Source organism: Epinephelus moara, chromosome 22 (assembly GCF_006386435.1).
Source record: "Epinephelus moara isolate mb chromosome 22, YSFRI_EMoa_1.0, whole genome shotgun sequence".
Taxonomy (NCBI): Eukaryota; Metazoa; Chordata; class Actinopteri; order Perciformes; family Serranidae; genus Epinephelus; species Epinephelus moara.
In genome coordinates, this window is record NC_065527.1 from 36199673 (window position 1) to 36217988 (window position 18316).

At 40.3% G+C, this 18316-nt stretch overlaps 1 protein-coding gene and 2 long non-coding RNA genes across 6 annotated transcripts in view; 1 reads left to right on the top strand and 2 right to left on the bottom strand.

The window, feature by feature from the left end:
* Positions 1–18316, bottom strand: part of slc41a2b (solute carrier family 41 member 2b) — a 126386-nt gene that overhangs the window by 55468 nt on the left and 52602 nt on the right. The gene's annotated exons all lie outside the window — the stretch shown is intronic.
* Positions 9980–12717, top strand: LOC126383541 (uncharacterized). Its single transcript, XR_007569171.1, has 3 exons — positions 9980–10272; positions 11225–11342; positions 12602–12717. It is a non-coding gene; the product is annotated as an uncharacterized LOC126383541 (long non-coding RNA).
* LOC126383534 (uncharacterized) lies at positions 12688–14432 on the bottom strand. The gene is made up of 3 exons (XR_007569165.1): positions 13924–14432; positions 13103–13217; positions 12688–12809 (listed from the first exon to the last, which is right to left on the bottom strand). It is a non-coding gene; the product is annotated as an uncharacterized LOC126383534 (long non-coding RNA).

Genomic DNA, 18316 nt, shown 5'->3' on the forward strand with positions numbered 1-18316 from the left:
TAATTTATTATGCTGATCTGTTCTGTACGACATCTATTGCACGTCCGTCCGTCCTGAAGAGGGATCCCTCCTCAGTTGCTCTTCCTGAGGTTTCTACCATTTTTTTTCCCCGTTAAAGGGTTTTTTTGGGGAGTTTTTCCTTATCCGCTGCGAGGGTCATAAGGACAGAGGGATGTCGTATGCTGTAGAGCCCTGTGAGGCAAATTGTGATTTGTGATATTGGGCTTTATAAATAAAATTGATTGATTGATTGACAATCTTCTATATGCCAATGTCACGGTCTTTGTAATCATGTGCAGTCGCCCTTTTTTGTGTTTTTATGGTTCACTTCTTGTATTTTCTTTTTTTTTTAATTGTGCAAAAAGAGTGAAGACAAGTACATAAACAATAAACAGATAAACAAGATTATACAAAGTGGGACCAAGACAAAAGACCAAAACAACAAAAAAAAGACGAGAACAAATTTGAAAGAAGACATCATGAGGGGGCCCTAACAGCGGCTAACAGCTATGCTTCTCAGTCAAGCAGCGCTGGCCTGGCTCTCAACAAAAAGCCGAATGCGGGGCTGTATGTCCCTTGCTGGCAAATGCATTCTGGCACTGGCCACTAACAGTGGTGAACAGCTGTTAGCGGCGCAGTGATGCGAGGAGAGGGATGAGGTGTGTGAGGTTGAGCCACTTGACAGTTGTCAAAAGACAAGACGTGATTGGTTTGTTTCAATTTACACCCACCCCAACAGTCCTACATTGTAAACGCAGCCAGCTTGGAGGGGGTTTGTCAACTCGCATGACGTGTGTCTGTGTAGGAGCCTGAATGAATACTCCATGAAGTATCAGATGACATGGTTTCATCAATGGAATACTCCATGAAGTATCAGATGACATGGTTTCATCAATGTTATCATATCTTTTTGGTACACAGTGGCTACCGTTGTTGCAATACACGTTTGAAACAGTGAGGTGCTAGAGTGCGCTATCCGTCTGAATGCAATATATGATTTCAACGTTAGATAGAGAAATTCCCACACATTGTGGCTTTAAAGACTGATATATGGTTTGTTTTGTGAGCAGTTATTCTTTCTATTGAAATTTATTCTGAAAGAGAGTTGAGCCAGTGAGTGATGTGTGTGGATTTTTTTGATTTCCAGTTTTAAAAGATTACTTTCTTGGCGATAGTTATAGAGAGATGAGTAATGGGTTTTTGTGATTAGTTTGGAGGGCTACTTGTGTGGTATCTCCTAGGAGGCAGAGTGATGGGGACAATGGGATTCTGCAGCCCAAAATGGTGGTGAGTTTCTCAGTGACTGCTGTCCAGAAGGAGTGAACTGCAGACCCAAGTGGCATGCAGATAATCTTCTGTGCTACCTTGTGTGCATTGTGAGCAGGTGTCTGTGTCAGCCAATCCCATTTAAAACATTTTACTCTTAGTGATGTGGGTTCTGTGGATGGTTTTATATTGTATAAGTTGTAAATTTGTGTTAGTGGTCACAGAGAAGATGTTGTTAGTGATTTGTATCCAGAAGTCGGGGTTGTGAGAGAATGCCAGATCAAGCAAAGCTCTCGCAAGATGACGTCACACACAGCCCACAGGAAGTGAAGGGTAAGGGAAACGCTTAGTATGCTATTTACAGAGATAGCACTGGCAATCTGAACCGGTCAGTGGCGAAAAAAGCACTTTAAATGCGCAAACTTATACGGGACACATTTGCCCCCATATCTACCTCCCAGCTGCCGGTTGCATCCGCCTCCCTCAATACTTAACCAATTTTAAAACGAGTTGTACCTATGAATCATATGCACACATACACATGGGGAAATAGGGCCCAGGTTGAAAAATACCGAAGTTATTATATTATAGAATATATTTATTCTCTGTGTACAATGACCTTGAGTGTCTTGAAAGGTGCTAATAAATAAAATGTATCTTACTATATAATGACGAAAACTCAGTCTGTCTGTGGGTGTGTGTGTGGGTGTGTCTGTTCCACGTTTTTCTCCTCACTGACTTGGTCAATCCATGTGAAATTTGGCACAGTGGTAGAGGGTCATGGGAGGATGCGGATGAAGCAATATTACATCAGTTGGCCAAAGGGGGGTGCTATAGCAACCGATTGAAATTGCAAACTTTGAATGGGCATATCTCATGCCCCGTATGTCGTAGAGACATGAAACTTTGCACAGAGATGCCTCTCCTGATGAGGAACAACTTTGCCTCAAGATCCCATAACTTCCGGTTATATAGATTTTCCGCCATTTTGAATTGTTTGAAAACACTTAAAATCGATCTCTTCCTAGGAAGTTTGACCGATCTGCATGAACATAATCTAGGGACCAATATCTAAAGTCCCCTCTCAGCAAAAGTTGGAAAACTTACCAAAACTGCTCTTCTATAAGGCAATGAATATTGCGGAGAGCGTGGCTCATCACAAAAAGGTGTATAACATCTCAAAGGTTTCACCGATCACCACGCAACTTTGTAGGCATATATTTTTTGCCTATATTTGACAGGACAGTGAAGCATGACAGGAAGGATGGGAGAGAGAGAGAGAGAGCAAGAAAGACATGCAGCAAAGAACGAAGGCCGGATTCCAACCCCCACCGCTGCAACAAGGGCTAGCCGCACCTTTCCCATGTGAAATACCAGTGCGCTCCACTTTTAAGTCAGTACAACATATAAACATTTTAACTATCTGCCTTTCAACTACCTCAACTACTAATGTACAGTTTAAGTCCACTAACTATCCCACTATTGGCAATGGTACTACTGTACTTTCAATAAAGCAATCGTACTATCAAATTCACAAAAACTCTGTCTGAATACATTGCTCTTCTTAATGGGTTCAGTTGACTATTCAATCTGCAATTTCCTATGACCTGTATCCCAAACACACACCATGTGAAACTGTACGTGGGCAACTGTGCACTCAGTGGGTATGGACTAGTTATTAGTATTAAATAAAATAACAACTTATCAGCCTTCCCTCTGGTATGCAGTGATGCAGTGTGTATGTCTAGGGCTTTTATTGTGAAAGGTAAAAATAAAAGCAGTGAAGCTGTAATACATTGCTGTTCACATCGTAGGACTATGAAGCCTCTGCGTTATTATTTTATTACTGTCCTAAGTATGGGCGCAACTCATAACCTTCAGCAACACATTAGCCTAACAGAAGCTAGCAGCAGACCAGTGGCAAGTGATATTTTAGCGGTCCAGCTGATGTCCTGTAGGTAAACAGTGCTGCAAAACTAGGAGTGCCCAAGACGATCAGCTCATGCTTCTATCTCGATGAGCATAAAATCACATCTATAGTATGTATATCTGTGAAATTCCGACACTGACAGCAGTGGAGAAGAGGTTTTCCATTGAGGTCAAAGAGAAGGAGCTGGGAAAAAGTAAAAGATATCGCATTTAGCGTACCACCTTCAGTCTCCAATCTACCTGAGAGGAAAAGTAGAACATCAAAAGGAAATACACACCAACACAAGGAAGGTTTCTCTCACCTTCCATCTACAACTGTAACTCTTTGTTCATACTACAATTAAAGCACAACACAACAATTTTGAAAGAGTAAATAGGGTAAAACACCTGCTTGGAGCAAACCACCAGATGTTCACAGCAGGACCCCATTTCAGGCACTAAATAACTGTCATTAGGAAACAGTCCCAGATTTATTGACTTCATGGCCTCGTAGCTGGAGAACAGAAATGGCCCAGTGTTCAGTTCAGGGTATAATGGGCTCTAGCACACCTTCAGTACTAAAATTCAAAGCTGAGACAGATATACTGAGGCACACATTTAAGAGGGAAGCCTTGTCCCCAATCAACCCACATCCCTCTAAAGCAAAGTTCCAGACATTGATAGGGAATCTGACACTGACTTGATATGCAGAGTAAGCTGGCTGTCAGCCGTGCTCTAATTATGGTCCTCTACAGGTTAAAGTGTTTACAGGAACCTCTGACACCCTGCCATTGAGTAACCTTGCTACTGTGAATAAACCAATAAACAAACAATTGGTATTCCTGTCTGTCTCCAGTGGAATACATTTCGCTAAAATGCTCTGCCAGGAAAAAGAATGCTACAGCTGCCAACTACCCCCTTTGGCTGAGAAGTGGCAAGATGCTTGTAATGTATGGGAAAGAAATGATGATTCCAGTGGTGATGATAAATACTGCTAGGTTCCATGTTTTATGATGACAGAAGTGCATCAAATACCCAGCATGAGTTTGCTAATGCAAAAACTACAAGTGAGAGGAGTAAAATGTTTGTTTTCCAAGGAATGCTGATCACTCAGGGGATTAACCATGCACCTGGGGCAGGGTTATTCTAGGCTTAATCCCAATACACCCCTTTCCTCTACCACTTAAGGCTTATTTATACTCCTTTTATGTACAAAAATAGATATCCATCTCCATCAACACTGTAAACATCGCTGCCCTCATATTTCCATGCATCCTTTATGTTGGCATAGAGACAGCTAATAGATGGCACTAGAGGGTGGAGTTAAAGGCTTCAGACAACAACAAATGAGGCAATGGCGGAGATTGTACTATTGTGCCTTTTAAGAGACAGTTACACTCAGATAACTGAGCCTCCTACCTGGCTGTCAAACAGCATCAACCCATAAACCTTCTCCAGTCCGCACTAAGTGAAGTCCTGTGGGGATCAGCTGTGAAGTCTAGCGGCCGGTTGCTGCTTGCTCCATTGCTGTTCAGCGGCTAACAAGCGGAGCTAACGGCTAACAGCCACCGTTGCAACTAACAAATTCCACAAATCAATTCAGCAGCTCCACCATCCACAGTCAGACAGACATTACTGATTATTTGCTGCCGAATTACAGCTCACACCAAGCCCTGATGCTGCTCCAGTGTGAGTGATTTTGCTGGCTAGCAAAACATCCTGGCGCCGACTATTTACTCAAGTTTACCAGCCTAACGTTCATGCAGCATTTTAAGATAATTGCAAGCACATTTGTTCTTGGCTTTCAATGTCCGATAGTCCACTGCTAACATTTTCATCATGTCTTGTCAATGAAAATGAAACACAGATTTCATCTTAATTTTTATTATCAAGATCTTTAGCTTGTTATCGTCTTGCTTTCATCGTGGATAAAAGTCATTGATGAAAAAGTCAACGAAATGAACAATGACTTCAACCACTATAACAAAAGAGGCACCTGAAAACAAGGGGTAGGAAAAAATTAGGAAATAGGACTGGACCTAACTTTATTTAACTGTGGGTGTTGGTGAGGTTACTTGATTGGGTAGGGACAGAAGATTTCACTGAGACTCTTATTAATTGCAGTGATAATAAATATTGCTTGTATGTATTACACACATTAGTAGAATTATTTCAGGGACTCCAGCTTTCTGAAAGTTCAATTCATTTTTCTACAAACAAAAGGTTAGATGACTGAGTTTGAAGCATTGTGAAGGACATAAAACCCTACTGTTTGAATCATCATTACAAAGGATGAGAAACTGAGTGAGAAAATATCCATCAAAAGCAAAAGCCTATGTCCATATAGATGTACAGTAAGATGCTAATTACTACGGATGCATGTTTGTAAGAGAGATCCAATCATTAAGCTTAAAACTGGATTTATCAATATTTTATATTAACAATGGGGCAAATGACTTATCATTACCGTCTGTCCTGCATCTCTCTCTATCTCTGTCTCTCTTTCCGTCTCATTGTGTCATACGGATTACTGTTAATTTATCATGTTGATCTGTTCTGTACGATATCTATTGCACGCCTGTCCGTCCTGGAGGAAGGATCCCTCCTGAGTTGCTCTTTCTGAGGTTTCTACCATTTTCTTTCCCCGTTAAAGTTTTTTTGGGGGGGGAGTTTTTCCTTATCCACTGCGAGGGTCCTAAGGACAGGGGGATGTCATGTGCTGTAAAGCCCTCTGAGGCAAATTGTGACTTGTGATATTGGGCTTTATAAATAAAATTGATTGGATTGATTGATTGCGGTTATGTAAAATGGGTCACTAGTAATGACCAAGCAACAGAAAATTAGGTCACAGTGACTTCTGGCCACAAACATGTCATCAGTTCATTGTTAAGTTCAAGTGGACATTCATGCCAAATTTGAAAAAATATATAATACAAGGTGGTGCAACACAGGTCTGGGTGTGACATGAATAAAGCATGTGGAATGTGTGGTGGGAGGAAAAGAGACGGTCTTTTCTGCTGCTGGAGAGCACTGCTACACAGTGAGGGAGGAGGGACCTCTACTGGCTGACTGAGGGAAGTGCCTCAGCACAGAGAGCAAAGGTCTGAGCTCCTTATAACCACTTCAAACTGAGAAAAGATGAACTGAATGAACTCCATTATGAAAGCATGCATCACTGTGTTTTCTTCTACTTCAATCCTAAGCTTATAAAAAGTACAAGGACAAAATGATATGCATTACAACATTAACATCACACTGATCAGTCATGTGACTCACTGAGGCTGTGTTCACATTGTCGCCTTTTTAACACATTGTTGCCTTTTAGTTGTGTTCCATGTTCACACTGACTCTACAATCAAACCAAGAGCTCTCAGCATTAAGCCCTACAGACTGAGGTAGACAGTCTGAGGATGGACAGGTAACTTATTGATTGGACAGTTGTGGTGACAGTCATCCTGCATCATCAGCTCTACATCGACCCACCAGGTCATGCGTCACTTTACTGAACCTTATCTGTTTATTCATCTTCTACGATTAAGGCCCGGTACACACTGTGTAATTTTGGGCTGTCCCAGACGAAACGTGAAAAACACTTAAGAAACGTGGCGATATCTTTGGTTGTGGCTCTAAAATAGTGGTCCTACGTCGCACAGTGAAAGAGGTTCAAGAATGGCTGTTGTCACGGCCTTGTGATCAAAGACAGCCTGGGATAAAATTCTGACTGTCACAAATTTGGGATGACCATATCACTGTGTGACTGCTGTTACCACCTAAATCTACCAACCAACCAACGGAATTGCATTAAGTGACTCACTGGCACTGAACCCAAACAAACAGACAGAGTATAGCTCACCATAGAGACAAAACGCACTAAAAGAAATGTGTGGGATTCCAGCAAAGAGGAAAACCTAGTGGAGTTGTGGCAGCAGAAGCCTTGCCTGTATGATGTGTCCTTCAGCTCTTACTATGATCATGTAAAGAAGGACAAAACATGGAAGGAAATAACAGCAGAGTTGCAGCTGCCAGGTGTGCAACCTAGCAGTTAGCAAATACACACACAGACACACCGCAGTATATAGTGCCCACAAAACTTAAGCTTATTTAATAATGTGACCCCCATTTAATAATGTGACCAACCATTAATGGTACAGCTGTGGAGACTGTAAGCCAGTACAAGTACAGGGGCACCATCTTGGATGATAAACTGACTTTTGAGGCAAACACTGACTATATCTGCAAAAAAGCCAATCAGAGACTGTTCTTCTTAAGGAAGCTGAGGGATTTTAATGTTGACAAATCGCTTTTAAAAATGGTCTATTCATCTTTTATTGAGTCGATTTTAACTTTTGCAGTGATTTGCTGGTATGGGAACATCAGCATCACTAATAAAAATCGGCTGGGAAGTATCGTTAAACTTTGCCAAAAAAATCACTGGCACTAGGTTGCAGCAGCTTGACAGTGTTTATCAAGCAAGAGCCATTCAGAGGGCAACGGTCATCTTGGCAGACCCACATTACCCTCTCTATGCTGAGTTTCGACTTTTGCCGTCAGGAAAGAGATATACCTTCCCTAAGAGGGCCAAATCAAACAGATACCTCAGATCATTTGTTCCCTCAGCTGTAGGGCTTCTAAATATGCTTTAGGCTTGGGTTCTTGTACTGTGCATCTATGGTCATGATAACTCACCTGATGACATCTATTATTTGTATTTATTTATGCATTGTACTGTTTTTATGGTGTGAATTTGGTTGTCTACTGCTGTTGCAAATCAAATTGCCCCTCGGGGACAATAAAGACTTTCTAATCTAATCTAATCTAATCTCTATGTTGTGCTCCCTAGTGGGAGAAGTAATAACCCATGAAGCAGCCTTACACACTCAGTATGCATCGGACGTCGTAGCCTGTGATTCAGTAGGTGTCGTCATCGTACAGTCTACACTTGATGTTGTACCCAAGTTTATAAGATCCATGTTGCACAGTGTAGCTGTAACTTACAAGATTGCTAAAATCATACATCAAACTTGATGTTGTACCCAAGTTTATTAGATCCATGTTGCACAGTGTAGCTGTAACTTACAAGATTGCTAAAATCGCAGTCTGTAGGAGGCTTAAGAGCACTGGCCCTCATTCGCATATGTTTCTAGATTTTTTTTCTTAAATTGTTCTTAAAGGGATAGTGCACCCAAAAATGAAAATTCAGCCATTATGTACTCACCCATATGCTGAGGGAGGCTCAGGTGAAGTTTTAGAGTCCTCTCAACCCTTGCGGGAATCCCAGGAGAGAGGGGGTAGCAACATAACTCCACCTAATGGAGGCTTAAGGCGCCCCAGATTCAAACGTCCAAAAACACTTCATTGAAACCACAAAATATCTCCATACTGCTCGTCCGTAGTGATCCAAGTGTCGTGAAGCCCCAGCATAAAAAGTTGTTTGGGAAAACGTGAGCGCAGTGCACAGAGAGGCTGTTACAGCTACAGGCTACAATGAGGCTAAAAACAGAGTTCAAATGACGCTTTTTCCAAACAACTTTTTATGTCGGGGCTTCAGGACACTTGGATCACTACGGACGAGCAGTATGGAGATATTTTGTGGTTTCAATTATGTATTTTTGGACATCGGGGGCGCCGTAAGCCTCCATTAGGTGGAGTTGTGTTGCTACCCCCTCTCCCCCGTTTTATCAGTTTTTACAGATGCCTCGTTCACAATTGTGGACTATGGGGAAAATGCTCTATAGCCACCCACAGCACGATCTAATTGGTTACATGTTAATAATAATAGCTTATCAACACTGAAGGCCCTGCCATAGATGGCAAAGACAGAGACTGGAACTGCTCTGGGGAGTGAGCAGAATCAGAGCTATTTGTCAAGCGTAAGACAGCAGATGTTACTGAAGTTGTATTACACATCACAATTTCTAAAACTCAAGTTGCAAAAGCAGACCAATATAGCAGCTGCTTTTTCAAGGTGGAAAAAAATCATTCACTATTTCACCAAGTTTCACCAAGAGGCGTCATCCACTATGGAATATTTGGACGTTTTCCCCGGGTTTCATTAACTTACTTTCCATCTTGATGAGAATGTCTACGGCATGGGCTCCACTAGCATCTGAGGTTGGCTCTGAACCAAGTTTGTTCCTCCCCCCAAGACCCGCCCCCACTCTACTTCTGACTGGCTAGTAGCCTAACGTTGGTCTGGTTAGGAGCGGAAGCCATAGGTTGAGAGCAAGAGGTCTCCGTTTAAAGCGCTTCTACCAGAGCCCGCCCACTGTCTGCGATGCATGCATGTATCCCGCATCAACTTTTTTTTTTTTCCCCTCACCAATCGCCGCTCGCCGGAAATCCGGTATGGCACGGATTCCCATCACCCCTGTAAATGCCTGACAGAAGAAAAAGAGACGAAAAAGAAAAAGTAAAACCTGTGGCACGTTCAAAATGTACAGAGCTGTAAAGCTGTCCACCATGGTACCAGTTTGACGCTAGCTAACCGTAGCTAACTTGTTATTACTTCTATGAAAACCTATTCTTAAAAGGAGACCTATTGTGCTTTTTGGAGTTTTCCTAGAAAAAAAAAAAGAAAAAAGTCCAAGCTAAAGGGAATTATGTCTCCCCACAGACACACAGTTCCTGACCTGCCTGACACAGCTCATTTGAATTTACTGCCTTCACTTCCACAAATTTATTTCCAAACAATGTGCAATTAGCATAGCACACAATACCCGCCTGCCGGCCACTGAGCCGCACCCCAAAACACACTGCTCCGAGCAGGAGCAGTGTGAGGACAGGCTGCAGAGTTTGAACCGTTGAGGAGCTGTTGAGGAGACGGCATGTCTAGGAGACACTGCTTTCTTCATTGTGACCAAAAATTACCCTGGTTTGGACTGCCAAAGGATGAAGGAAAAAAGAGGAAGTGGTTGGAATTTCTTTTTGATACAATTCCTCCACAATACAACCCGGACATTTTATTGTTTTCCCTCTATTTTCCTAAGGACTGCTTCCCAAACTGGCAACAGTTTACTACTGGATTTTCACAGCAGTGACTCCTGAACAACAGGGCAGTTCCCTTTGTTAGACAAATCTGGAAATTCGGGATCACAACCTGTAGGTTTGCTTTATGAGTTGTGAATTTGTTGTGTAAAAACAAACTAGGAAGCTGCTACGGAGTGTTGAAGTGTGGAGTAGATGGCTGTAGGAGCTAACGTTAGGCTGTACACCCAGTGCTTAGCTAAAGGTCTCGGCTAACTGGCTAACCAAAGCTATTGTTTTGAAATGCTTTTGCTTCTCGCCGTACAGCAAGTTAAACTGCTAGATGGGTGGATGAATTTAATGACTGAACTGAGGAGAATCTAACAGAGCTAAGATGTGCAGCATGTCTATATTGACAAAAGTTGGAACAATTCTATGTGTAGTGCCTGAGCTAAGCAGCTACTGCCGCTAGCTTGAGCGATTAGCCAACAGGCAACAGTCAGACCTGGAATAAAGACATGCATTTATTTGTCAAAATGTGTGGCTGTACTTGGACTCTGATTGTGAATTGGCTTTTGAGGAGGACCTATTATGCTTTCTCCCTTTTCCTTTGTGTTTTACACAGCATTATAGCTGTAGGTCTCGGCTAACTGGCAAACCAAAGTATTGTTTTGAAACGCTTTTGCTACGCGGCTTACAGTAAGATAAATTGCTAGTCTCAGTAAGATTAATTTAACAGTTAAATTGTGTGTAACAGAGCTAACAATGTGCAGCATATCCAAGTGATTACAGCAGCTGACAGGCAGCAATCAGACTTGCATTTATTTGTCATAATGTGTGGCTGTACTCAGAGTTTGACTGTGAATCGGCTTTTATCATACGTTTTGTGGAAAATGTACAACGTGTTTGTTTACTTGGAGCTCTGTTACATGGAGGCTGTTCACAATATCGTTACTAAACATTGTAGTTAGTCTGAGTTATACAGCTGAGGAGGTATTTGTGTGATGAAAGGACGTTGTGTGTGTGTGTGTGTGTGTCTGTCTCTACATGTGTTTGAATACCTATGTGTGGTCTGCTGATTTTACAGGGAAGGGACAACACTGTTCAGCGTTTTAGATGTTGACTATGGATGGGTACCAGAATCCAGTGCTAAATGAACCCCGGGGCTAAATTATGAGAGACCGAAGTATTGATAAGCTCTGACGGTATGTTCCTTTATCAGTACTTTTACACATTTTGGTTTAATTCATTATTATCCTGCAGCCTCTCATCTGCGCTCTGTGCCACGGCTGAACTCCTCCACATACACACACATACACACACGCACATACCTAAACAACACAGCTGAGTGGCCGAGGTGGAAACAAAGTGAAGATAACTCAAAAATTACTTGAGTTAACGGCAGCTACACTCGTTACTGTAAGTGCAATTAAACTTTAGCGAGTAAGAAGCCAATAATTTATCAATACATGTGTTCAGCAAGCATGAACATGTGAACATGCAGACAGCGATATTCAATATGCTCCTCCCACAATCGCTAATCCACCGTGACTAACGTAATGTCTTACTCAGGGACAGCACGCTAGTTCGGCTGATATCGAATTGTTACTAATAAGCTCAAATGACAGCTGTCTGTATGTAGACTAACTTAGTTTGACCCTTATCTTAAAATTGGGCAGATACTTTTAAACTTAGCTGCTGGCTGAAACAAACAGCCCCTACTCTCTCTATCAGCACAAATGTTACTTGCACACAGTGAATCACATCACTATAGAGTGAGCAGGACAGAAGACAGGAGGACAGGAGGAATGACTGATAGTGACTAATAAAAACTAAACTTCACTCAGTATTGTGATGTCAGGAATACTATCTATATAGGGACGTTGCTGTTGTAAAAATGACTGTTGCTGTTCTGGAAACAACATTTAGTTATATTCAAAATATTCAGTTATCCTGTTCTGAATTTATTCTTTTTAAATTAATATATTTTCTAAAAAGCAATTATTTAGAAATGAAAAAGAACTGATAAGAGTAACGACAAAGTACCAAATCGATAAGGAGTATCGATAAAAGTAGTAGTATCAATAAACATAAATAATACACACATACATGCACATATTTTCTTTGATTTGGACTTTCAGCTGTCATCAACACCTACAGTATAAAGGGCATAGGTTTCAAACCAAGTATGAGACCTCATGTTGAGTTGAAGGAGAAAGAGGGAGAAACTTGAACAGAGCTAGCAGACACTCATGACTCAACATGTAACCCTGGCAACTCTGAGCAAAAATGTATTCTTTTAGTTTAGTTTTACCCTCAGCAAAGGCTGTAAAAACAGACCCTATATGCAGTAATTTGTAGATACTTTTATTTTTATTATCAACATAATAACATCAGATGGATTCAGGGAAGCACTTAATTTAAAAACACAAGGAAATCAATATCTTAATTCAATATTTTACAGACTGTAGATGACTTGATGAGGCTCGTCTTCCCCAAAATCCCCATCCCAAAGGACCTGGCATCCCAGTATGAGAGACCCTCAGTGGAGGAAGTGGTTGCCTTACACGTCTCTCACTTGAGCCAAGGGGCAGCTCGAGGCCAGCACAGTGACCAGCCAGATCAGGAAACTCCTGGCATATCCGGACTATAACACAGGGCGGGATGGACGCCTAAATGGAAAGAATTTGACACTATTAGTGTTGCAGATAAAACGCTGCTCTGTTTATATTTATGTATCTATCTATTGTAAATTATTTAGTAAGTTTTTTTTATTATTATTTTTTACATTTGCTAAAAATAAAGTTCTTTTAACAAAAGAATATTTTGTGATTTCTTAATAAGTGACTTTTTTGGTATAACGAAACCTTAGTGTTCAGAATTGAGCTTATACAGTTGTATCTCATTACATGTCATAAAAACAAACTCTTCTTCAGTTCGGTGCCATAAGGGTCCATAGTCATACCTGTAAATGTTGTGGATGTTCTGTGGGGTGTACGGATTCAAACAGTCAGACTCCAGGCCTGGATGGTGTATCAAACATGTAGGATGAACTGGAACCTGGTTCATTACCCCAAAACCTAAAAGGTAAAAAAGACACAAGGCATGCTGTTTCAGTAAGTAAGTAAGTAAGTAAGTAAGCAAAGAAAGACTTAGGAGACAACATCACTGCATAGAACAAATACTAATCCAGGCAGCAAAATGTGTTTTACTATGAAACTTTGATTTCATATAAATGCTGTGGAGAAACTGTGATACATTGGTACATTGTACATATTGTAGATTACAAACACAAGGTGAAGATGATTATAAAATGCAGCTACATTTTAGTAGAATGGTTTCAGTAAACATGACAGCTAAGACATCTGAATGTACCAGTATTAATTTGTTTTTACATAATACAAAAATCTGCCATCTCAATCTCCTGTGGTGAAATTGATGAATTCAGGGGTTAAAACGTTTGTGGTTTTAACAGGGAATGTATTAGTAGCAGAATTTATAATAACTGTGGTATCATCACCCAATACATGCTACATTAGTCTGATCATGGATAAGCCTAAAAAAGGAGTTATTCTTTGCACTATGTCATAAAACAGCTGAGTGCTGCTGTTGGTGTTCCCACGTTATGTAGTAATTGACTATATTGTTAGAAACCTTTTGCACTCTGCAGCAGACGTTTCCAGCTTCATTCAGTCAGAGGATAGACACAGTTGTTACTATAACGTCAGATAAGTTACAGTTATCATGATACAGCTGAAATATAAGACGGCTACAATAAAAACTTACCACTGTGAAACGTCCTGCTCCAGTCTTTGTTGCGACAGTGCTTCAGAGTCCATCGGCTCGTGCTTCTTCACTCAAATTGATAATGGCGAACAGCTGCTGTTGTTAGCTTAGCCTCAACTGTTGTCTGCGTCAGCCTCCGGAGGTGAAGTCGGATAAGGTAAGGGGCGTGACGTTTCCGATACACGCTCTAAGCGTTGCACCAATCACAACAGACTGAGCAAGCTGACCAATCAGAGCAGACTGGGCTGCTGGGGAGGCAGGACATAAGCCCAAACAGCGTTTCAGACAGAGGTGCTGCAGCAATGAGCAGTACACGACAAATACTGTGTGTTTTGAACATTAAAGCACATTAATCTATTGCACTAGACCTCAATATTATATATTTCTATCAATATGGCCCTGAAAATAAGCATAATAGGTCTCCTACAACACTTTGGTAGCAGCGTTTTGAATTGTTCCCTCCAGTGTAAAACAAACAGTCATGTAGTCTGTGATACCAACACCAACAGTACTTCTTGTGATACCTTTGCTTTTTTCATCTTTTTTTCCCCACTTCATTCAACACCCATCATGTGAATGGAAGCACTCAGTTGCATAAATGCCACCACCACTCATCTGGTGGCATCTCAGCACACTGAACTGCCCATTCCTTTAAAAAACACTGCACTGCACTTCACCACACCACAGACTGTTTAGGTTTTAGCTGTTATGGTCGTGGGCCAATCAAACGCTACATTAAATCAAAGAATGCTTGCTGTGATTGGCTGTGAGCAAAACCCTACAAATAGTAATTTTCTTTCAATCTGGGAAAAAAATGGGTAACACTTTAAATTAAGGTACTGTTATAAGCGCTAATTAATGCTTAATAAGCACAAATTAACAGTTAATGAGCACTTATAAGACGGTATAAGATGCTTATTAACATTAATAAGACTAGACTAAGTGTTTATTACAGCATAACTGACTGAGTTGTTGCTTATAGGAGCATTATAAGCACTTAATAGAAACTTTGGTAACAGTTTATAAACCTATACTAAACATTAATAAGATGTCTGTTTACATTAATTATAATTTATAAGGGTTAATTATAGAATAATCACATTTATTACTAGTTTATAAGACACTATAAGACCCTGTAAGATGAAATTAATAAGATGTTTATTAACATTAATGAGACTATAAGAAGTTAATATAAATGCCATATTACAGTTAATAAATGCTTAATTATGCACTTATTAATAGTAAATAATGATCCTTTGCAGCTACTGGATCTAAAGTGGGAACAGTGTCGTATAAAGGTTAATACATTATTAATATGCACTTATTAACAGCTCATAATGCATCTTTGCAGCTACTGGATCTAAAGTGGGAACAGTGTCTTGTTGACATTCATAAACTCTTTTTGATGCACTCACTGAAGTTAATAATTCTATTACTTATGCACCTACTGCAACATCCAGATATCAATCATTATTTCAACATTAAAGAATTCTGATGCGTTCTTTTCACTCTAGAATGTTATTATTTTCTTTAGCAAAGGATCATGGGAATCTCATTTCCTCAAAATGGCATACTAAGACAAACACGAGTTATTTGAACTTAAAAATTTGAGCAGATTGATTCAGAGTTAGCGGCTTTATTCACTCATGATGAGAATTCAGCCTATCAATGGTGGTGAAAACACAACATAAGGACATATTTCCTTTTCATGTTGATTTTTAATGCAACCACTGTTGTCAAAAACAGGAAAAAAGGATTGGAAACCCAAATAGTTGAGTTCTAAATAAATGACAGATCTGAGTTCATTTGGCTTTTTCAAAAGTTTTGTTACTTAGATTGACTGTTCTTGAATACAGTGTTCCACAAAGCTCCCTGTAACCCATCAGTTTTCTGAAAGTGAGTGACAAAAGTCTCAACATTGGCCAGGCCAAAGGTGGCCAGGTCAGTGATGTCTTCAGGCCAGTTACTTAGGTCAAACATGGTGGCAGCGGCCTTCAAAACACCCTCATCAAGGTTGCCAAACCGCGTGGTGAGGTTGTCACAGAAGCCATTGATTAGTTTATCTTTCACTTTGTGGAAGTCATCATCATCCACTTGTTTCCTGTTGAGTTTTACACCAGAGAAGGTGTTTCCGGGAAAAGGTCCCACTTCATCCAGGAACTGCTTCAGATGCTGACCTGGGATTGTTTGAAATACAGAAGAAAAAAACTTTCACTGTCACGATTGCTAAACATACACCGTAGCATATTAATTCCTCTCTAGGGAGTTTATTTTGTTTACCTGTATGGCTACAAAAGCCAGGGTCGTCTTCTGCAGTCCATCTGACACCATCTGCAAAGTCAGCACATCCCTCTGAAAGAAAAGGCTCAGAATTAAACCCATAAACACATTTAATCTAACTTCCCTTGTTTTTAATCCACAGCCTAGTACTGAATTACTCTCACAATTGTTTCACAAGAGTGATAATAAAACACTTAAACACTGAGCCAGATACAAACTTCTATTGCCAAAATGTATGAAATGCTCCTTTAACCTTACTGACAGAGAGGAATGAAGTCAGGCTATGGCGTTAGCAAATCAGCAGGAGTTAGCATGAACAAGACACAACATATATCCATTAGCCTATTCAACATAACACACAGCTCATCGTTGCTCCTAACACATTCACTCTGCTCATCTTGCTTCACACATTTACTGTCACTCTTGTATCTCAACCATATGCATCTTCGCACACAGTTCACTCACTTTAACTCACACAGAACGTCATTAGCGACGCACTTAGCTACCGAAGCTATTTCTTGCGGCACCCTCCACGAGCCGCGACACACACACACTCTCTTAATCGCGGTCAAAGTCAATGTCTCTGAGTGTCACAGTTGCACACTAAGGTTCTGCTAAAACATACTACTGTTATCTGGGTGTTCATATACTCAGCTTACCTGTAGGAAATTTAGAAACATGACTGGCTGCTAGTTCAAGTATGACCTTCATCTCTGTAGCTAAAGTTGCTAGCCTAATTATTACTGACTGAATGAACCGAGTACACCTCTTCTGATTAACTGTAACGTTACCGTCATTATCATAAACATCAAAATTTAGAACACACAGTCACATTTTATAACTTAGTAAGGCCATCATGTACATGATTAGCTGAGTTGCTAGTGTTAGCTATCGCAAAGAACTAGAACTAGCTAAAAATCAACAAGCTAACCTATAGCCTACTTTAACAAAGTAACTTACCACAGGGGCAGAAACAAATGAAACCTCGTCTTCAGAGTCCCGAAGCCAAGTGTCACATCCTACTCCAACTGGAGCGGCACTGGAGGAGCTTGCATCATGTTTCAACCATCTCAGCATTGCTAGGTTCTGTGCTCTGATGTGGAGTGGCGAGCATAGGTAGCGAGTGGCACCCAGCGTGACCGTCATGCAGTGAGTTGAGTTCCATATGTGTGCATGCGCGCGTGTGGAGCCAGATCAGGTGCAGCAAAAGCCACTGTATTTGTGCTGTCCATCAGTTTTTATTGAAATTATTCAAGCGACAAAAGCAACGTTAAGATACCCATACGTAATGATGTTGTAAATAACACCCATTTCGATATTGCTTTGACTTTTTTTTTTTTTTTTTTGCTGTCCTGGAATTGTCCCAGACACATCATCTTTGTGTCCCAGTAGCAATTTTTATAGTCCCCGGGACGTCGGGATACCAGTAGTTTCGAGCCCTGAGAGCATATTAATAATTTATTAACCTTTATACGACACTGTTCCCACTTTAGATCCGGTAGCTGCAAAGGACCATTATTAACTATTAATAACACCTTATTAATTTAATCTGAAAGGGTCTTATAGTGTCTTATAAACCAGTAATTAATGTGGTTATTGTTCTATAATTAACCCTTATAAATCATAATGAATGTAAATAGACATCTTATTAATTAATATTTAGGATAGCTTTATAAACTGTTATCAAGTTTCCATTAAGTGCTTATATTGCTCTTATATGCAATAATAACTGTTAATTATTCTATAATTAACAGTTATATAGTCTTATTAATGGTAATAAACATCTTGTTCTGTCTTATAAGTGCTCATTAACTGTAAATTGGTGCTTATTAAGCATTAATTAACGCTTGGTTTGTACTAGTAGTCAGGTTCACTATATAATTTTGTGGGATTTTTTTGGGGATTTGCAAAACTATACATTTTTGGAAAGGTTATTGTATAAGGATTCAGAAAATCAATGTTTGCATTTGCGCAGATGTCTATATGCCGGCCATATTGGAATTTACAAAATGGCCGCCGTAAAATGTACGTTTTGTAATATCTCGGCTTCTAAATAAGTTGGAACGATGATTTTAACTGCTAAACCTACATTTTCAGGGTCAAGGAATCCAAT